Genomic DNA, 22,500 nt, shown 5'->3' on the forward strand with positions numbered 1-22,500 from the left:
CATCACTCGATACAGGAAACACACAAATCAATAAAAGCAATAAAACCAACCAAAAACAAAAAGCCCCAAAACAAATCTTAACCAAAATCCATTCTCACCTCATTCACATCTCCATTCGTTATTTCTATGAAGGTGCTCCCGTCCACAAACCCTTTCTGAAAGTCGTCTTTCCCAATGTAGCTGTGCATCACTTTCACATCCCTTTCTGTCAAATTTTTAAAAACATTCCACACGTCACATTTTCTCCTTTCATACTGCGCAGTGTTTCTCCTTAGTTTCACTGCATATCGTGCGTGGCTCAGGACATAGTTTAACAGATTTACATTGCATCCTCTCTTTCTCTCCACCACGCCAAACAACCACAGCTTCTTCCATTCGCTCCTCCCCACAAAGTCTCCCTCCCAGCACCTATTTATTAACTCCCTTATTTTCCCAAAGTACACCCTTAGTTCCCCACATTCAACAAACTCATGCATACATGTCTCCACTCCCACTTCACATACGTCACATTCCTTTCCCACCTCCCGGTCAAACTTGCTCTTTATCAGGTTGTTGTATATCCTGTTGTGCCTTAGCATGTAGTCAAAGTGTTCACATTCAGTCGTGTTCCACTTCACTCTCAGATTGGTCCATATTTGCTTTGCATCCATGTTATTCATTACTTTGACCCACACTTTCTCTGCAGCCGGCCTCCTCAGTTCTTTCTCCCTCATACATTCATATATCATCCTTGTTTTTACATCCTTCAGACTCAACTTGCACTCCCCTTCCCCTACATACATATCTATTTCATCTTCTCCTCCGTTCACGTTCTCTCTCTCAATCATTTCCATCCATTCTTTGGGCATTGCTTTTTTTATTTTTTCTATGACCCCTTCAGCTGTACCCGGCCATATTTCATCCCCATTCCCCCTGACCTCATCTACAATCACCTGTGCCCTCATAAAACCCGGTGTGTACTCGTACACCATGTCCCTCACCTTCCTTATCCCTGCTCTCCATATTACCCTGTTAAAGATGGTCTCCCCCTCCACTGTGATTTTTGGATTTAAAAACGCTGGCTGCTCCCATACCTGCTTTACATTTTTGCATTCATACTTCACGAAACTCAGAAACTCTCCCCACGCTCCCAGCATCTCTTTGTAATAATCAGTCACTCCATCTAACATCCCTTTTTTCATTTTCATATACACTCCACTCTCACCACACCCTCCAGTTTTGTTGATAGCTTCTGTTAAACACACCTTCCACACCTGATCACTTTAATTCTTTAAGTATCTCACCATCATTTTCACCCTCAGTGCTTTTTTTTTTCTCTCTAAGTTAACCAGTTTCAGTCCCCCGTCTTCATACTCGTTTTCTAGTACTTCCCTTGCTATTCTAACCCCCTTCCCATCCCACAAAAAGTCACTCACCATCCCTCCCACTTCTTTCATCACTTTCTCAGGCACATCCATCACATTCATCACATACACCAGCTTGCTCATTATTAAACAATTTACTACAATTACCTTCCCTTTTAGCTTCAATCCTCTTCTCTTCCAAAACCCTAACGTCTTTCTAATCCTATTCACTATCCCCTCATACTGCCTATCTCTCCCTTCTTTCTCTTCTATCCCTAAATTTACACCTAACACCTTCATATACCCTTTGTTTTCCTTCATTCTGATCTCCTCCCTCTCTTCTCTGTTCTCCCCTATGTACATTATCTCTGATTTCTCTATGTTTACTTTTGCTCCTGATGCCCTACCATACTGCTCTACACTTTTTAAAACCTCTACTACACTTTCTTTGTCCCTAACTGTCACTGTTGTGTCGTCTGCATATTGATATAGCGTGCTCATCTGTCCACCCGGTAGTTCTATGCCCTTAATCCCTCTATTTTGCATTATTAGTGCCGCTAGCGGCTCTGCTGACAAGGCGTACAGCAGAGCCGATAGCGGACATCCCTGTCTAACTGATCTCTCTAATCTAAACTCCTCTGTCACTATCCCGTTTATTTTTATCTTACTCGCTGCTCTTTCATACATCCTCCTTATCCATCCTATCATCCTATTTCCAAAACCCACTTTATCTAATACCTTATATAAATACCCATGATCTACTCTATCAAATGCTTTATTCAGATCCAAACTCGCTACTATCCCTATTTTGTTCCCCTTCATGTGTGTGATGGTGTCCCTAATACTGCTTATTGTGTCGGCTATGTCTCTTCCTGGTATGCTATATGCTTGTGTGCTTCCCACCACCGTCCCTATAACCCCCTTTATCCTATTTGCTAACACCTTTGCTAGTATTTTATAATCACCATTTAACATTGTGAGTGGTCTGTAGTTTTCTAATTTGTCCCTGCTCCCTTTTTTGTAAATTATACTAACTAGCCCTATTGTCATGCTGTGTGGCATCTCTCCCTTCTCTTCTATATACCTAAATAATCTATCTAACACTGGCACTAATTCTTCCTTAAACTCTATATAAAACTCTCCTATTATCCCATCTATCCCTGGACTTTTATTCCTGCCTAACTCATCTATTGCTTTCCCTATCTCTCCTTTAGTTATCTCTCCTTCACATCCTTCTCTATCCTCATCACTCAGCCTAGCTTCCATCTTTTCTATCACCTGTCTGCTACTCTCCTCATCTACTTCTTCTTTCTTAAATAACTCCCTATAGAATTCTCCTACTCTTTCCACTATCCCTACAAAGTCAGTTATTCTTTCCCCTCTCTTTCCCTCTACTTGCTCAAAATAATTATTCTTTTGCCTTACCTTCTCTAGCCCTAAGAAATAACCTGTACATTTTTCCCCCTCTACTACATCTCTTGCCTTACTTCTAATTATTGCTCCCTTGCACTTTCCCTGTTCTATCTCTTTCAGTTCATCTTTCTTCTTTATATATTCCCCCAAATCATACTTGCCATCCTCCTCAGCTTTCTTTTCCTCTTCTCTCAACTCCTCTTTTAACTTTTTTTCCTTCTCTCTCTGTGTTTTCCCCCTCTTCCTACTGTGTTTTATGCTCATGGTCCGTACTCCCTCTTTTACCCCTTCCCACCACCTCCCTATATCTTCCTCATACATCCTGTCATCCTTCTCCCACCTTATGTATTCTCTCACTTCTTTTTTATATTTTTCATCTCTCAGCAACTCCCCATTCATGCACCACAGTCCCCCTCCTCTTCTCTTTGTCCCCCCCCCTATTGTAAATTTTAACTCCTTATGATCACTATACGTTGTGGTTCTATATTCTATTTCTTTTATCCTTTCTGCTATGCTTTTTGTGCTTAATACTAAATCTATCCTACTCTGTTTTAATTCCCCTTTTACCAGTTGTGTTCTTGAGAACGCTCTCCTCTCTGGATTTCTTTCTCTCCATACGTCACTCAGTCCTTTCATACTTTTTAATTTTTTTAATACCTCTCTTGTTGTGTCATTTTTAAAGTGCATGTTTGTTGACACGTCCAGTTTCTCACACCACACATTGAAGTCCCCCACAATCATGCAGTTGTCATCACACATCGTTCCCATCTTTTCAATCATCACCTTTCTTTCTTTCTCCTCATTCGGCATATACACATTTACCAGCTTCATTTCCTCATTCTTATATTCAAATTTGATCCCTATCATCCTCCCATCTCCCTCATCTTCACACCTTCTTACATTCCCTATCACTCCTTTTTTTGTTAATATTGCTACACCCCTCGCATTCCCATCTCCATTATTTGCAAATACTTCTCCCCTCCATTCATCCTCCACCTCTTTCATACATCTCTCATTCCAGTGTGTTTCCTGTAAGCATATTATGTCATAATTACTCTTCCCATATATCTGATGTCTTTTGTTTTTGTTCTTTAGCCCCCTTGCATTTATTGAAATTATTGTTAACATTATTATTATTTTTACTTTCATTTTGTTATTTCCTTAGTTTTACTTTTCTTATTATTCCTCGTATGCCTCTTAGTATTCTGTCTTTTTCTTAGTTGTTTCATTTGTTCCTCTATATCCATGTCTGTTTCGGATCCTACCGTCTGTGGTGTGGTAGTCTCCTCTGCAGTCTCTGTGGGCTTAGCTCCACTCAGTGCATTCTCCGTCCTTCCTGTGTCATCCTCTCGTCGCGTTCTCCCCGGGCCTGCTTCCTCCTTTCCGTCTTGTCTTTCGACAGTCGCCCCCTTCTCTGGCCCTCTCGTCTCCTTCGTTTTGGGACCTTTCTTCTCCACCCCGTCACTCCTCCTGTCTGCCGTCCCTTCTGTCCTCACCTCACGCGCCAGCGCTCCTCTCCTCCTTCCCGCATCCTCCTCCTCGTTGTTTCCTTTCGTTCTCTCCTTCCTTTCCTTCCGGTTCGCTCCATCTTTCTTTCCGCCTTCCGTCTCCTCTGTCGGCCTCTCTCCTTCCTGCTTGCCTGCATCCTCTTTCTCTGTCTCCTCCATTTCTTTTCTGACTCCCTCCTCCTCACTTTCCATATACTCTGCCTCCCCCTCCTCACTGCCTCCGCTCTCACTTTCTTGTCCACTCTCATTTGTGTCGTCTTCTGCCTCACTCTTATTGCATCTGCATTCACTCATAAGGTTCTGGCATAGATCACATCTCTTCTTCCCCTGCGTGCATTCCCTTGCATAATGACCCTGCACTCCACATCTGTTGCAGTGAAATTCAGGGCACTCTCTCATTATGTGCCCTGGTTTAATGCACAACCTGCACACCTTCACCTGCTTATCATGCAGCACCCTGAAGTACTCAGCTCCCAGCGCTGTGTCAAATCTAGCGGAATACGGCAGTGATTGTATTTCATTATTAAATTTTACTTTCAGGAACCTTGTCCCATCAGCTACATTTGTCCCTGGCCACATCCTTCTTTTAATGGGAGATACTGCTGATACTCCCCAGAGTTGTAGCTTTGCCAGTATCTCCCTGTCCTCAATATAAAATGGCAGATTCATGAAAGACACTACTAGCTCGTCATTTATTAGCTCTCTGACGTGCACCCGATTCTCCCCAATCTTAAATCCTTCCATGAGCCTGTCCTTTCCTTTCGGATGGCTCATCGTCATTTCATATTTTTTTTCGGTTATCTGTCTGCACGCCAGTAGCCCTCCACACAGCTCGCGTACGCAACGCATCAGCTCCATAGCCGTGTCCTCGCCCTCCATCTCTACCATCACTGTCTGCTCCCTGTCGTTCCTCTCATTTATTTTGCAGCACTTACCCTGCGTCAGCTCCGTCTCTCCACCGCTGTCACCTCCGTGGGTGTCAGCGGTTAAACTCCGCCGCTCCGTGCTTGTCTCTGCCATTGTCTCGGGAGCACTTCCTGGCAGGCTACGATTCCCCCTCACAGTGCGTCACTGCCGCGGGGGACACACACATACACACAACAAGACAATCACAACACTAATGTCCGGTTGGATTTACATATATGAGGTAGAAAAATAGGGAATGTAGAGAGAGAACAAGAAAAGCTGGAAAAGAGAGAGAAAAAAAAAAGAAAAATAGTTCCTCCGCAGCCACCCGTGGTGGCTTGCTTCCGGGTCGCTGGTTGATGTCGTCACTCCGTGGTGCGTTCAAGGGCGTGTTCAGGGTGGTATGGCCGTAAGCGATTAACTCCACCCACAATACCTCCTTTATACATGTGAATCATCACCATCATCAATGGTTCTTCTGTTGCTTTGCAACCAAAGCATCTTGATGTGTTGGTGGGTTGGGGGGGTCAATTGTTTCAAAATCAATCTCAAGGTGCAATTTTGTCATATCGTTGCAAGAAAAAAATCATTACAATTTTCAAAAATGACCTTCAGCAATATTGTCAGTGTTTCATATCCAGTTGTTTCCTTGATGCAGAGTAAACTCCCTGCTCTTTCATCGCTCTCTCCAAATAAGACAATTTGAAAATGATATGTTAATAAAACATGAATAAAGTAGTGTTTTGATTAGAAACAAATCTGATGAATGCTCATTCTCACCTTTCAGTGATGATGTGAGGGTTCCATATTCTTTTTTCCTTTGATGAACAGTCTTTCCTGCTCTTTCCAAGAGGTGTCTCCTCTGAAGCAGCAGCAACAGCGCCCTCTGCAAAGAAAAGTCTAAAAAGCTTACAGCACCTGGTATTCCCAGGCAGTCTCCCATCCAAGTACTAACCAAGCCCGACCCTGCTTAGCTTCCGAGATCGGATGAGATCGGGCGTGTTCAGGGTGGTATGGCCGTAAGCTATTAACTCCACCCACAATACCTCCTTTATACATGTGAATCATCACCATCATCAATGGTTCTTCTGTTGCTTTGCAACCATAGAATCTTGATGTGTGGGTGGGTTGGGGGGGTCAATTGTTTCAAAATCAATCTCAAGGTGCAATTTTGTCATATCGTTGCAAGAAAAAAATCATTAACATTTTCAAAAATGACCTTCAGCAATATTGTCAGTGTTTCATATCCAGTTGTTTCCTTGATGCAGAGTAAACTCCCTGCTCTTTCATCGCTCTCTCCAAATAAGACAATTTGAAAATGATATGTTAATAAAACATGAATAAAGTAGTGTTTTGATTAGAAACAAATCTGATGAATGCTCACTCTCACCTTTCAGTGATGATGTGAGGGTTCCATATTCTTTTTTCCTTTGATGAACAGTCTTTCCTGCTCTTTCCAAGAGGTGTCTCCTCTGAAGCAGCAGCAACAGCGCCCTCTGCAAAGAAAAGTCTAAAAAGCTTACAGCACCTGGTATTCCAAGGCAGTCTCCCATCCAAGTACTAACCAGGCCCGACCCTGCTTAGCTTCCGAGATCGGATGAGATCGGGCGTGTTCAGGGTGGTATGGCCGTAAGCGATTAACTCCACCCACAATACCTCCTTTATACATGTGAATCATCACCATCATCAATGGTTCTTCTGTTGCTTTGCAACCATAGAATCTTGAGGTGTGGGTGGGCGGGGGGGTCAATTGTTCCAAAATCAATCTCAAGGTGAAATTTTGTCATATCGTTGCAAGAAAAAAATCATTACAATTTTCAAAAATGACCTTCAGCAATATTGTCAGTGTTTCATATCCAGTTGTTTCCTTGATGCAGAGTAAACTCCCTGCTCTTTCATCGCTCTCTCCAAATAAGACAATTTGAAAATGATATGTTAATAAAACATGAATAAAGTAGTGTTTTGATTAGAAACAAATCTGATGAATGCTCACTCTCACCTTTCAGTGATGATGTGAGGGTTCCATATTCTTTTTTCCTTTGATGAACAGTCTTTCCTGCTCTTTCCAAGAGGTGTCTCCTCTGAAGCAGCAGCAACAGCGCCCTCTGCAAAGAAAAGTCTAAAAAGCTTACAGCACCTGGTATTCCAAGGCAGTCTCCCATCCAAGTACTAACCAGGCCCGACCCTGCTTAGCTTCCGAGATCGGATGAGATCGGGCGTGTTCAGGGTGGTATGGCCGTAAGCGATTAACTCCACCCACAATACCTCCTTTATACATGTGAATCATCACCATCATCAATGGTTCTTCTGTTGCTTTGCAACCATAGAATCTTGAGGTGTGGGTGGGCGGGGGGGTCAATTGTTCCAAAATCAATCTCAAGGTGAAATTTTGTCATATCGTTGCAAGAAAAAAATCATTACAATTTTCAAAAATGACCTTCAGCAATATTGTCAGTGTTTCATATCCAGTTGTTTCCTTGATGCAGAGTAAACTCCCTGCTCTTTCATCGCTCTCTCCAAATAAGACAATTTGAAAATGATATGTTAATAAAACATGAATAAAGTAGTGTTTTGATTAGAAACAAATCTGATGAATGCTCACTCTCACCTTTCAGTGATGATGTGAGGGTTCCATATTCTTTTTTCCTTTGATGAACAGTCTTTCCTGCTCTTTCCAAGAGGTGTCTCCTCTGAAGCAGCAGCAACAGCGCCCTCTGCAAAGAAAAGTCTAAAAAGCTTACAGCACCTGGTATTCCAAGGCAGTCTCCCATCCAAGTACTAACCAGGCCCGACCCTGCTTAGCTTCCGAGATCGGATGAGATCGGGCGTGTTCAGGGTGGTATGGCCGTAAGCGATTAACTCCACCCACAATACCTCCTTTATACATGTGAATCATCACCATCATCAATGGTTCTTCTGTTGCTTTGCAACCATAGAATCTTGAGGTGTGGGTGGGCGGGGGGGTCAATTGTTCCAAAATCAATCTCAAGGTGAAATTTTGTCATATCGTTGCAAGAAAAAAATCATTACAATTTTCAAAAATGACTTTCAGCAATATTGTCAGTGTTTCATATCCAGTTGTTTCCTTGATGCAGAGTAAACTCCCTGCTCTTTCATCGCTCTCTCCAAATAAGACAATTTGAAAATGATATGTTAATAAAACATGAATAAAGTAGTGTTTTGATTAGAAACAAATCTGATGAATGCTCACTCTCACCTTTCAGTGATGATGTGAGGGTTCCATATTCTTTTTCCTTTGATGAACAGTCTTTCCTGCTCTTTCCAAGAGGTGTCTCCTCTGAAGCAGAAGCAACAGCGCCCTCTGCACAGACAAGTCTAAAAAGCTTACAGCACCTGGTATTCCCAAGCAGTCTCCCATCCAAGTACTAACCAGGCCCGACGCTGCTTAGCTTCCGAGATCTGACGAGATCGGGCATGTTCAGGGTGGTATGGCCGTAAGCGATTAACTCCACCCACAATACCTCCTTTATACATGTGAATCATCACCATCATCAATGGTTCTTCTGTTGCTTTGCAACCATAGAATCTTGAGGTGTGGGTGGGCGGGGGGGTCAATTGTTCCAAAATCAATCTCAAGGTGAAATTTTGTCATATCGTTGCAAGAAAAAAATCATTACAATTTTCAAAAATGACCTTCAGCAATATTGTCAGTGTTTCATATCCAGTTGTTTCCTTGATGCAGAGTAAACTCCCTGCTCTTTCATCGCTCTCTCCAAATAAGACAATTTGAAAATGATATGTTAATAAAACATGAATAAAGTAGTGTTTTGATTAGAAACAAATCTGATGAATGCTCACTCTCACCTTTCAGTGATGATGTGAGGGTTCCATATTCTTTTTTCCTTTGATGAACAGTCTTTCCTGCTCTTTCCAAGAGGTGTCTCCTCTGAAGCAGCAGCAACAGCGCCCTCTGCAAAGAAAAGTCTAAAAAGCTTACAGCACCTGGTATTCCAAGGCAGTCTCCCATCCAAGTACTAACCAGGCCCGACCCTGCTTAGCTTCCGAGATCGGATGAGATCGGGCGTGTTCAGGGTGGTATGGCCGTAAGCGATTAACTCCACCCACAATACCTCCTTTATACATGTGAATCATCACCATCATCAATGGTTCTTCTGTTGCTTTGCAACCATAGAATCTTGAGGTGTGGGTGGGCGGGGGGGTCAATTGTTCCAAAATCAATCTCAAGGTGAAATTTTGTCATATCGTTGCAAGAAAAAAATCATTACAATTTTCAAAAATGACCTTCAGCAATATTGTCAGTGTTTCATATCCAGTTGTTTCCTTGATGCAGAGTAAACTCCCTGCTCTTTCATCGCTCTCTCCAAATAAGACAATTTGAAAATGATATGTTAATAAAACATGAATAAAGTAGTGTTTTGATTAGAAACAAATCTGATGAATGCTCACTTTCACCTTTCAGTGATGATGTGAGGGTTCCATATTCTTTTTTCCTTTGATGAACAGTCTTTCCTGCTCTTTCCAAGAGGTGTCTCCTCTGAAGCAGCAGCAACAGCGCCCTCTGCAAAGAAAAGTCTAAAAAGCTTACAGCACCTGGTATTCCAAGGCAGTCTCCCATCCAAGTACTAACCAGGCCCAACCCTGCTTAGCTTCCGAGATCGGATGAGATCGGGCGTGTTTTTTTTTTTTTTTTTTCTTTTATTATCAAAAATAGATTGAATTTACATTTTTTTTACATACATTTGTTTTTTACATCGTTCCTTTACATGTTTGCCTCTGTCAGGTCTTAACTTTTCACATGTATACATCACTCGATACAGGAAACACACAAATCAATAAAAGCAATAAAACCAACCAAAAACAAAAAGCCCCAAAACAAATCTTAACCAAAATCCATTCTCACCTCATTCACATCTCCATTCGTTATTTCTATGAAGGTGCTCCCGTCCACAAACCCTTTCTGAAAGTCGTCTTTCCCAATGTAGCTGTGCATCACTTTCACATCCCTTTCTGTCAAATTTTTAAAAACATTCCACACGTCACATTTTCTCCTTTCATACTGCGCAGTGTTTCTCCTTAGTTTCACTGCATATCGTGCGTGGCTCAGGACATAGTTTAACAGATTTACATTGCATCCTCTCTTTCTCTCCACCACGCCAAACAACCACAGCTTCTTCCATTCGCTCCTCCCCACAAAGTCTCCCTCCCAGCACCTATTTATTAACTCCCTTATTTTCCCAAAGTACACCCTTAGTTCCCCACATTCAACAAACTCATGCATACATGTCTCCACTCCCACTTCACATACGTCACATTCCTTTCCCACCTCCCGGTCAAACTTGCTCTTTATCAGGTTGTTGTATATCCTGTTGTGCCTTAGCATGTAGTCAAAGTGTTCACATTCAGTCGTGTTCCACTTCACTCTCAGATTGGTCCATATTTGCTTTGCATCCATGTTATTCATTACTTTGACCCACACTTTCTCTGCAGCCGGCCTCCTCAGTTCTTTCTCCCTCATACATTCATATATCATCCTTGTTTTTACATCCTTCAGACTCAACTTGCACTCCCCTTCCCCTACATACATATCTATTTCATCTTCTCCTCCGTTCACGTTCTCTCTCTCAATCATTTCCATCCATTCTTTGGGCATTGCTTTTTTTATTTTTTCTATGACCCCTTCAGCTGTACCCGGCCATATTTCATCCCCATTCCCCCTGACCTCATCTACAATCACCTGTGCCCTCATAAAACCCGGTGTGTACTCGTACACCATGTCCCTCACCTTCCTTATCCCTGCTCTCCATATTACCCTGTTAAAGATGGTCTCCCCCTCCACTGTGATTTTTGTATTTAAAAACGCTGGCTGCTCCCATACCTGCTTTACATTTTTGCATTCATACTTCACGAAACTCAGAAACTCTCCCCACGCTCCCAGCATCTCTTTGTAATAATCAGTCACTCCATCTAACATCCCTTTTTTCATTTTCATATACACTCCACTCTCACCACACCCTCCAGTTTTGTTGATAGCTTCTGTTAAACACACCTTCCACACCTGATCACTTTTATTCTTTAAGTATCTCACCATCATTTTCACCCTCAGTGCTTTTTTTTTTCTCTCTAAGTTAACCAGTTTCAGTCCCCCGTCTTCATACTCGTTTTCTAGTACTTCCCTTGCTATTCTAACCCCCTTCCCATCCCACAAAAAGTCACTCACCATCCCTCCCACTTCTTTCATCACTTTCTCAGGCACATCCATCACATTCATCACATACACCAGCTTGCTCATTATTAAACAATTTACTACAATTACCTTCCCTTTTAGCTTCAATGCTCTTCTCTTCCAAAACCCTAACGTCTTTCTAATCCTATTCACTATCCCCTCATACTGCCTATCTCTCCCTTCTTTCTCTTCTATCCCTAAATTTACACCTAACACCTTCATATACCCTTTGTTTTCCTTCATTCTGATCTCCTCTCTCTCTTCTCTGTTCTCCCCTATGTACATTATCTCTGATTTCTCTATGTTTACTTTTGCTCCTGATGCCCTACCATACTGCTCTACACTTTTTAAAACCTCTACTACACTTTCTTTGTCCCTAACTGTCACTGTTGTGTCGTCTGCATATTGATATAGCGTGCTCATCTGTCCACCCGGTAGTTCTATGCCCTTAATCCCTCTATTTTGCAATATTAGTGCCGCTAGCGGCTCTGCTGACAAGGCGTACAGCAGAGCCGATAGCGGACATCCCTGTCTAACTGATCTCTCTAATCTAAACTCCTCTGTCACTATCCCGTTTATTTTTATCTTACTCGCTGCTCTTTCATACATCCTCCTTATCCATCCTATCATCCTATTTCCAAAACCCACTTTATCTAATACCTTATATAAATACCCATGATCTACTCTATCAAATGCTTTATTCAGATCCAAACTCGCTACTATCCCTATTTTGTTCCCCTTCATGTGTGTGATGGTGTCCCTAATACTGCTTATTGTGTCGGCTATGTCTCTTCCTGGTATGCTATATGCTTGTGTGCTTCCCACCACCGTCCCTATAACCCCCTTTATCCTATTTGCTAACACCTTTGCTAGTATTTTATAATCACCATTTAACATTGTGAGTGGTCTGTAGTTTTCTAATTTGTCCCTGCTCCCTTTTTTGTAAATTATACTAACTAGCCCTATTGTCATGCTGTGTGGCATCTCTCCCTTCTCTTCTATATACCTAAATAATCTATCTAACACTGGCACTAATTCTTCCTTAAACTCTATATAAAACTCTCCTATTATCCCATCTATCCCTGGACTTTTATTCCTGCCTAACTCATCTATTGCTTTCCCTATCTCTCCTTTAGTTATCTCTCCTTCACATCCTTCTCTATCCTCATCACTCAGCCTAGCTTCCATCTTTTCTATCACCTGCCTGCTACTCTCCTCATCTACTTCTTCTTTCTTAAATAACTCCCTATAGAATTCTCCTACTCTTTCCACTATCCCTACAAAGTCAGTTATTCTTTCCCCTCTCTTTCCCTCCACTTGCTCAAAATAATTATTCTTTTGCCTTACCTTCTCTAGCCCTAAGAAATAACCTGTACATTTTTCCCCCTCTACTACATCTCTTGCCTTACTTCTAATTATTGCTCCCTTGCACTTTCCCTGTTCTATCTCTTTCAGTTCATCTTTCTTCTTTATATATTCCCCCAAATCATACTTGCCATCCTCCTCAGCTTTCTTTTCCTCTTCTCTCAACTCCTCTTTTAACTTTTTTTCCTTCTCTCTCTGTGTTTTCCCCCTCTTCCTACTGTGTTTTATGCTCATGGTCCGTACTCCCTCTTTTACCCCTTCCCACCACCTCCCTATATCTTCCTCATACATCCTGTCATCCTTCTCCCACCTTATGTATTCTCTCACTTCTTTTTTATATTTTTCATCTCTCAGCAACTCCCCATTCATGCACCACAGTCCCCCTCCTCTTCTCTTTGTCCCCCCCCCTATTGTAAATTTTAACTCCTTATGATCACTATACGTTGTGGTTCTATATTCTATTTCTTTTATCCTTTCTGCTATGCTTTTTGTGCTTAATACTAAATCTATCCTACTCTGTTTTAATTCCCCTTTTACCAGTTGTGTTCTTGAGAACGCTCTCCTCTCTGGATTTCTTTCTCTCCATACGTCACTCAGTCCTTTCATACTTTTTAATTTTTTTAATACCTCTCTTGTTGTGTCATTTTTAAAGTGCATGTTTGTTGACACGTCCAGTTTCTCACACCACACATTGAAGTCCCCCACAATCATGCAGTTGTCATCACACATCGTTCCCATCTTTTCAATCATCACCTTTCTTTCTTTCTCCTCATTCGGCATATACACATTTACCAGCTTCATTTCCTCATTCTTATATTCAAATTTGATCCCTATCATCCTCCCATCTCCCTCATCTTCACACCTTCTTACATTCCCTATCACTCCTTTTTTTGTTAATATTGCTACACCCCTCGCATTCCCATCTCCATTATTTGCAAATACTTCTCCCCTCCATTCATCCTCCACCTCTTTCATACATCTCTCATTCCAGTGTGTTTCCTGTAAGCATATTATGTCATAATTACTCTTCCCATATATCTGATGTCTTTTGTTTTTGTTCTTTAGCCCCCTTGCATTTATTGAAATTATTGTTAACATTATTATTATTTTTACTTTCATTTTGTTATTTCCTTAGTTTTACTTTTCTTATTATTCCTCGTATGCCTCTTAGTATTCTGTCTTTTTCTTAGTTGTTTCATTTGTTCCTCTATATCCATGTCTGTTTCGGATCCTACCGTCTGTGGTGTGGTAGTCTCCTCTGCAGTCTCTGTGGGCTTAGCTCCACTCAGTGCATTCTCCGTCCTTCCTGTGTCATCCTCTCGTCGCGTTCTCCCCGGGCCTGCTTCCTCCTTTCCGTCTTGTCTTTCGACAGTCGCCCCCTTCTCTGGCCCTCTCGTCTCCTTCGTTTTGGGACCTTTCTTCTCCACCCCGTCACTCCTCCTGTCTGCCGTCCCTTCTGTCCTCACCTCACGCGCCAGCGCTCCTCTCCTCCTTCCCGCATCCTCCTCCTCGTTGTTTCCTTTCGTTCTCTCCTTCCTTTCCTTCCGGTTCGCTCCATCTTTCTTTCCGCCTTCCGTCTCCTCTGTCGGCCTCTCTCCTTCCTGCTTGCCTGCATCCTCTTTCTCTGTCTCCTCCATTTCTTTTCTGACTCCCTCCTCCTCACTTTCCATATACTCTGCCTCCCCCTCCTCACTGCCTCCGCTCTCACTTTCTTGTCCACTCTCATTTGTGTCGTCTTCTGCCTCACTCTTATTGCATCTGCATTCACTCATAAGGTTCTGGCATAGATCACATCTCTTCTTCCCCTGCGTGCATTCCCTTGCATAATGACCCTGCACTCCACATCTGTTGCAGTGAAATTCAGGGCACTCTCTCATTATGTGCCCTGGTTTAATGCACAACCTGCACACCTTCACCTGCTTATCATGCAGCACCCTGAAGTACTCAGCTCCCAGCGCTGTGTCAAATCTAGCGGAATACGGCAGTGATTGTATTTCATTATTAAATTTTACTTTCAGGAACCTTGTCCCATCAGCTACATTTGTCCCTGGCCACATCCTTCTTTTAATGGGAGATACTGCTGATACTCCCCAGAGTTGTAGCTTTGCCAGTATCTCCCTGTCCTCAATATAAAATGGCAGATTCATGAAAGACACTACTAGCTCGTCATTTATTAGCTCTCTGACGTGCACCCGATTCTCCCCAATCTTAAATCCTTCCATGAGCCTGTCCTTTCCTTTCGGATGGCTCATCGTCATTTCATATTTTTTTTCGGTTATCTGTCTGCACGCCAGTAGCCCTCCACACAGCTCGCGTACGCAACGCATCAGCTCCATAGCCGTGTCCTCGCCCTCCATCTCTACCATCACTGTCTGCTCCCTGTCGTTCCTCTCATTTATTTTGCAGCACTTACCCTGCGTCAGCTCCGTCTCTCCACCGCTGTCACCTCCGTGGGTGTCAGCGGTTAAACTCCGCCGCTCCGTGCTTGTCTCTGCCATTGTCTCGGGAGCACTTCCTGGCAGGCTACGATTCCCCCTCACAGTGCGTCACTGCCGCGGGGGACACACACATACACACAACAAGACAATCACAACACTAATGTCCGGTTGGATTTACATATATGAGGTAGAAAAATAGGGAATGTAGAGAGAGAACAAGAAAAGCTGGAAAAGAGAGAGAAAAAAAAAAGAAAAATAGTTCCTCCGCAGCCACCCGTGGTGGCTTGCTTCCGGGTCGCTGGTTGATGTCGTCACTCCGTGGTGCGTTCAAGGGCGTGTTCAGGGTGGTATGGCCGTAAGCGATTAACTCCACCCACAATACCTCCTTTATACATGTGAATCATCACCATCATCAATGGTTCTTCTGTTGCTTTGCAACCATAGAATCTTGAGGTGTGGGTGGGCGGGGGGGTCAATTGTTCCAAAATCAATCTCAAGGTGAAATTTTGTCATATCGTTGCAAGAAAAAAATCATTACAATTTTCAAAAATGACCTTCAGCAATATTGTCAGTGTTTCATATCCAGTTGTTTCCTTGATGCAGAGTAAACTCCCTGCTCTTTCATCGCTCTCTCCAAATAAGACAATTTGAAAATGATATGTTAATAAAACATGAATAAAGTAGTGTTTTGATTAGAAACAAATCTGATGAATGCTCACTCTCACCTTTCAGTGATGATGTGAGGGTTCCATATTCTTTTTTCCTTTGATGAACAGTCTTTCCTGCTCTTTCCAAGAGGTGTCTCCTCTGAAGCAGCAGCAACAGCGCCCTCTGCAAAGAAAAGTCTAAAAAGCTTACAGCACCTGGTATTCCAAGGCAGTCTCCCATCCAAGTACTAACCAGGCCCGACCCTGCTTAGCTTCCGAGATCGGATGAGATCGGGCGTGTTCAGGGTGGTATGGCCGTAAGCGATTAACTCCACCCACAATACCTCCTTTATACATGTGAATCATCACCATCATCAATGGTTCTTCTGTTGCTTTGCAACCATAGAATCTTGAGGTGTGGGTGGGCGGGGGGGTCAATTGTTCCAAAATCAATCTCAAGGTGAAATTTTGTCATATCGTTGCAAGAAAAAAATCATTACAATTTTCAAAAATGACCTTCAGCAATATTGTCAGTGTTTCATATCCAGTTGTTTCCTTGATGCAGAGTAAACTCCCTGCTCTTTCATCGCTCTCTCCAAATAAGACAATTTGAAAATGATATGTTAATAAAACATGAATAAAGTAGTGTTTTGATTAGAAACAAATCTGATGAATGCTCACTCTCACCTTTCAGTGATGATGTGAGGGTTCCATATTCTTTTTTCCTTTGATGAACAGTCTTTCCTGCTCTTTCCAAGAGGTGTCTCCTCTGAAGCAGCAGCAACAGCGCCCTCTGCAAAGAAAAGTCTAAAAAGCTTACAGCACCTGGTATTCCAAGGCAGTCTCCCATCCAAGTACTAACCAGGCCCAACCCTGCTTAGCTTCCGAGATCGGATGAGATCGGGCGTGTTTTTTTTTTTTTTTTTTCTTTTATTATCAAAAATAGATTGAATTTACATTTTTTTTACATACATTTGTTTTTTACATCGTTCCTTTACATGTTTGCCTCTGTCAGGTCTTAACTTTTCACATGTATACATCACTCGATACAGGAAACACACAAATCAATAAAAGCAATAAAACCAACCAAAAACAAAAAGCCCCAAAACAAATCTTAACCAAAATCCATTCTCACCTCATTCACATCTCCATTCGTTATTTCTATGAAGGTGCTCCCGTCCACAAACCCTTTCTGAAAGTCGTCTTTCCCAATGTAGCTGTGCATCACTTTCACATCCCTTTCTGTCAAATTTTTAAAAACATTCCACACGTCACATTTTCTCCTTTCATACTGCGCAGTGTTTCTCCTTAGTTTCACTGCATATCGTGCGTGGCTCAGGACATAGTTTAACAGATTTACATTGCATCCTCTCTTTCTCTCCACCACGCCAAACAACCACAGCTTCTTCCATTCGCTCCTCCCCACAAAGTCTCCCTCCCAGCACCTATTTATTAACTCCCTTATTTTCCCAAAGTACACCCTTAGTTCCCCACATTCAACAAACTCATGCATACATGTCTCCACTCCCACTTCACATACGTCACATTCCTTTCCCACCTCCCGGTCAAACTTGCTCTTTATCAGGTTGTTGTATATCCTGTTGTGCCTTAGCATGTAGTCAAAGTGTTCACATTCAGTCGTGTTCCACTTCACTCTCAGATTGGTCCATATTTGCTTTGCATCCATGTTATTCATTACTTTGACCCACACTTTCTCTGCAGCCGGCCTCCTCAGTTCTTTCTCCCTCATACATTCATATATCATCCTTGTTTTTACATCCTTCAGACTCAACTTGCACTCCCCTTCCCCTACATACATATCTATTTCATCTTCTCCTCCGTTCACGTTCTCTCTCTCAATCATTTCCATCCATTCTTTGGGCATTGCTTTTTTTATTTTTTCTATGACCCCTTCAGCTGTACCCGGCCATATTTCATCCCCATTCCCCCTGACCTCATCTACAATCACCTGTGCCCTCATAAAACCCGGTGTGTACTCGTACACCATGTCCCTCACCTTCCTTATCCCTGCTCTCCATATTACCCTGTTAAAGATGGTCTCCCCCTCCACTGTGATTTTTGTATTTAAAAACGCTGGCTGCTCCCATACCTGCTTTACATTTTTGCATTCATACTTCACGAAACTCAGAAACTCTCCCCACGCTCCCAGCATCTCTTTGTAATAATCAGTCACTCCATCTAACATCCCTTTTTTCATTTTCATATACACTCCACTCTCACCACACCCTCCAGTTTTGTTGATAGCTTCTGTTAAACACACCTTCCACACCTGATCACTTTTATTCTTTAAGTATCTCACCATCATTTTCACCCTCAGTGCTTTTTTTTTTCTCTCTAAGTTAACCAGTTTCAGTCCCCCGTCTTCATACTCGTTTTCTAGTACTTCCCTTGCTATTCTAACCCCCTTCCCATCCCACAAAAAGTCACTCACCATCCCTCCCACTTCTTTCATCACTTTCTCAGGCACATCCATCACATTCATCACATACACCAGCTTGCTCATTATTAAACAATTTACTACAATTACCTTCCCTTTTAGCTTCAATGCTCTTCTCTTCCAAAACCCTAACGTCTTTCTAATCCTATTCACTATCCCCTCATACTGCCTATCTCTCCCTTCTTTCTCTTCTATCCCTAAATTTACACCTAACACCTTCATATACCCTTTGTTTTCCTTCATTCTGATCTCCTCTCTCTCTTCTCTGTTCTCCCCTATGTACATTATCTCTGATTTCTCTATGTTTACTTTTGCTCCTGATGCCCTACCATACTGCTCTACACTTTTTAAAACCTCTACTACACTTTCTTTGTCCCTAACTGTCACTGTTGTGTCGTCTGCATATTGATATAGCGTGCTCATCTGTCCACCCGGTAGTTCTATGCCCTTAATCCCTCTATTTTGCAATATTAGTGCCGCTAGCGGCTCTGCTGACAAGGCGTACAGCAGAGCCGATAGCGGACATCCCTGTCTAACTGATCTCTCTAATCTAAACTCCTCTGTCACTATCCCGTTTATTTTTATCTTACTCGCTGCTCTTTCATACATCCTCCTTATCCATCCTATCATCCTATTTCCAAAACCCACTTTATCTAATACCTTATATAAATACCCATGATCTACTCTATCAAATGCTTTATTCAGATCCAAACTCGCTACTATCCCTATTTTGTTCCCCTTCATGTGTGTGATGGTGTCCCTAATACTGCTTATTGTGTCGGCTATGTCTCTTCCTGGTATGCTATATGCTTGTGTGCTTCCCACCACCGTCCCTATAACCCCCTTTATCCTATTTGCTAACACCTTTGCTAGTATTTTATAATCACCATTTAACATTGTGAGTGGTCTGTAGTTTTCTAATTTGTCCCTGCTCCCTTTTTTGTAAATTATACTAACTAGCCCTATTGTCATGCTGTGTGGCATCTCTCCCTTCTCTTCTATATACCTAAATAATCTATCTAACACTGGCACTAATTCTTCCTTAAACTCTATATAAAACTCTCCTATTATCCCATCTATCCCTGGACTTTTATTCCTGCCTAACTCATCTATTGCTTTCCCTATCTCTCCTTTAGTTATCTCTCCTTCACATCCTTCTCTATCCTCATCACTCAGCCTAGCTTCCATCTTTTCTATCACCTGCCTGCTACTCTCCTCATCTACTTCTTCTTTCTTAAATAACTCCCTATAGAATTCTCCTACTCTTTCCACTATCCCTACAAAGTCAGTTATTCTTTCCCCTCTCTTTCCCTCCACTTGCTCAAAATAATTATTCTTTTGCCTTACCTTCTCTAGCCCTAAGAAATAACCTGTACATTTTTCCCCCTCTACTACATCTCTTGCCTTACTTCTAATTATTGCTCCCTTGCACTTTCCCTGTTCTATCTCTTTCAGTTCATCTTTCTTCTTTATATATTCCCCCAAATCATACTTGCCATCCTCCTCAGCTTTCTTTTCCTCTTCTCTCAACTCCTCTTTTAACTTTTTTTCCTTCTCTCTCTGTGTTTTCCCCCTCTTCCTACTGTGTTTTATGCTCATGGTCCGTACTCCCTCTTTTACCCCTTCCCACCACCTCCCTATATCTTCCTCATACATCCTGTCATCCTTCTCCCACCTTATGTATTCTCTCACTTCTTTTTTATATTTTTCATCTCTCAGCAACTCCCCATTCATGCACCACAGTCCCCCTCCTCTTCTCTTTGTCCCCCCCCCTATTGTAAATTTTAACTCCTTATGATCACTATACGTTGTGGTTCTATATTCTATTTCTTTTATCCTTTCTGCTATGCTTTTTGTGCTTAATACTAAATCTATCCTACTCTGTTTTAATTCCCCTTTTACCAGTTGTGTTCTTGAGAACGCTCTCCTCTCTGGATTTCTTTCTCTCCATACGTCACTCAGTCCTTTCATACTTTTTAATTTTTTTAATACCTCTCTTGTTGTGTCATTTTTAAAGTGCATGTTTGTTGACACGTCCAGTTTCTCACACCACACATTGAAGTCCCCCACAATCATGCAGTTGTCATCACACATCGTTCCCATCTTTTCAATCATCACCTTTCTTTCTTTCTCCTCATTCGGCATATACACATTTACCAGCTTCATTTCCTCATTCTTATATTCAAATTTGATCCCTATCATCCTCCCATCTCCCTCATCTTCACACCTTCTTACATTCCCTATCACTCCTTTTTTTGTTAATATTGCTACACCCCTCGCATTCCCATCTCCATTATTTGCAAATACTTCTCCCCTCCATTCATCCTCCACCTCTTTCATACATCTCTCATTCCAGTGTGTTTCCTGTAAGCATATTATGTCATAATTACTCTTCCCATATATCTGATGTCTTTTGTTTTTGTTCTTTAGCCCCCTTGCATTTATTGAAATTATTGTTAACATTATTATTATTTTTACTTTCATTTTGTTATTTCCTTAGTTTTACTTTTCTTATTATTCCTCGTATGCCTCTTAGTATTCTGTCTTTTTCTTAGTTGTTTCATTTGTTCCTCTATATCCATGTCTGTTTCGGATCCTACCGTCTGTGGTGTGGTAGTCTCCTCTGCAGTCTCTGTGGGCTTAGCTCCACTCAGTGCATTCTCCGTCCTTCCTGTGTCATCCTCTCGTCGCGTTCTCCCCGGGCCTGCTTCCTCCTTTCCGTCTTGTCTTTCGACAGTCGCCCCCTTCTCTGGCCCTCTCGTCTCCTTCGTTTTGGGACCTTTCTTCTCCACCCCGTCACTCCTCCTGTCTGCCGTCCCTTCTGTCCTCACCTCACGCGCCAGCGCTCCTCTCCTCCTTCCCGCATCCTCCTCCTCGTTGTTTCCTTTCGTTCTCTCCTTCCTTTCCTTCCGGTTCGCTCCATCTTTCTTTCCGCCTTCCGTCTCCTCTGTCGGCCTCTCTCCTTCCTGCTTGCCTGCATCCTCTTTCTCTGTCTCCTCCATTTCTTTTCTGACTCCCTCCTCCTCACTTTCCATATACTCTGCCTCCCCCTCCTCACTGCCTCCGCTCTCACTTTCTTGTCCACTCTCATTTGTGTCGTCTTCTGCCTCACTCTTATTGCATCTGCATTCACTCATAAGGTTCTGGCATAGATCACATCTCTTCTTCCCCTGCGTGCATTCCCTTGCATAATGACCCTGCACTCCACATCTGTTGCAGTGAAATTCAGGGCACTCTCTCATTATGTGCCCTGGTTTAATGCACAACCTGCACACCTTCACCTGCTTATCATGCAGCACCCTGAAGTACTCAGCTCCCAGCGCTGTGTCAAATCTAGCGGAATACGGCAGTGATTGTATTTCATTATTAAATTTTACTTTCAGGAACCTTGTCCCATCAGCTACATTTGTCCCTGGCCACATCCTTCTTTTAATGGGAGATACTGCTGATACTCCCCAGAGTTGTAGCTTTGCCAGTATCTCCCTGTCCTCAATATAAAATGGCAGATTCATGAAAGACACTACTAGCTCGTCATTTATTAGCTCTCTGACGTGCACCCGATTCTCCCCAATCTTAAATCCTTCCATGAGCCTGTCCTTTCCTTTCGGATGGCTCATCGTCATTTCATATTTTTTTTCGGTTATCTGTCTGCACGCCAGTAGCCCTCCACACAGCTCGCGTACGCAACGCATCAGCTCCATAGCCGTGTCCTCGCCCTCCATCTCTACCATCACTGTCTGCTCCCTGTCGTTCCTCTCATTTATTTTGCAGCACTTACCCTGCGTCAGCTCCGTCTCTCCACCGCTGTCACCTCCGTGGGTGTCAGCGGTTAAACTCCGCCGCTCCGTGCTTGTCTCTGCCATTGTCTCGGGAGCACTTCCTGGCAGGCTACGATTCCCCCTCACAGTGCGTCACTGCCGCGGGGGACACACACATACACACAACAAGACAATCACAACACTAATGTCCGGTTGGATTTACATATATGAGGTAGAAAAATAGGGAATGTAGAGAGAGAACAAGAAAAGCTGGAAAAGAGAGAGAAAAAAAAAAGAAAAATAGTTCCTCCGCAGCCACCCGTGGTGGCTTGCTTCCGGGTCGCTGGTTGATGTCGTCACTCCGTGGTGCGTTCAAGGGCGTGTTCAGGGTGGTATGGCCGTAAGCGATTAACTCCACCCACAATACCTCCTTTATACATGTGAATCATCACCATCATC

General features: G+C 42.7%; 7 non-coding genes across 7 annotated transcripts; all 7 read right to left on the reverse strand.

Moving 5' to 3' along the window:
- Window positions 1–6,076: 6,076 nt before the first annotated feature.
- LOC138408471 (5S ribosomal RNA) lies at window positions 6,077–6,195 on the reverse strand. The gene has a single exon (XR_011241790.1). It is a non-coding gene; the product is annotated as a 5S ribosomal RNA (ribosomal RNA).
- Window positions 6,196–6,686: 491 nt separating this feature from the next.
- On the reverse strand, window positions 6,687–6,805 carry LOC138408669 (5S ribosomal RNA). Its single transcript, XR_011241988.1, has one exon. It is a non-coding gene; the product is annotated as a 5S ribosomal RNA (ribosomal RNA).
- Window positions 6,806–7,295: 490 nt separating this feature from the next.
- LOC138408670 (5S ribosomal RNA) lies at window positions 7,296–7,414 on the reverse strand. Its single transcript, XR_011241989.1, has one exon. It is a non-coding gene; the product is annotated as a 5S ribosomal RNA (ribosomal RNA).
- Window positions 7,415–7,904: 490 nt separating this feature from the next.
- LOC138408671 (5S ribosomal RNA) lies at window positions 7,905–8,023 on the reverse strand. The gene has a single exon (XR_011241990.1). It is a non-coding gene; the product is annotated as a 5S ribosomal RNA (ribosomal RNA).
- A 489-nt stretch (window positions 8,024–8,512) lies between these two features.
- Window positions 8,513–8,631, reverse strand: LOC138409219 (5S ribosomal RNA). Its single transcript, XR_011242539.1, has one exon. It is a non-coding gene; the product is annotated as a 5S ribosomal RNA (ribosomal RNA).
- A 490-nt stretch (window positions 8,632–9,121) lies between these two features.
- Window positions 9,122–9,240, reverse strand: LOC138408672 (5S ribosomal RNA). Its single transcript, XR_011241991.1, has one exon. It is a non-coding gene; the product is annotated as a 5S ribosomal RNA (ribosomal RNA).
- A 6,789-nt stretch (window positions 9,241–16,029) lies between these two features.
- LOC138408673 (5S ribosomal RNA) lies at window positions 16,030–16,148 on the reverse strand. The gene has a single exon (XR_011241992.1). It is a non-coding gene; the product is annotated as a 5S ribosomal RNA (ribosomal RNA).
- Window positions 16,149–22,500: the final 6,352 nt, after the last annotated feature.

This window comes from Paralichthys olivaceus, chromosome 5 (genome assembly GCF_024713975.1).
Source record: "Paralichthys olivaceus isolate ysfri-2021 chromosome 5, ASM2471397v2, whole genome shotgun sequence".
NCBI classification, from domain to species: domain Eukaryota; kingdom Metazoa; phylum Chordata; class Actinopteri; order Pleuronectiformes; family Paralichthyidae; genus Paralichthys; species Paralichthys olivaceus.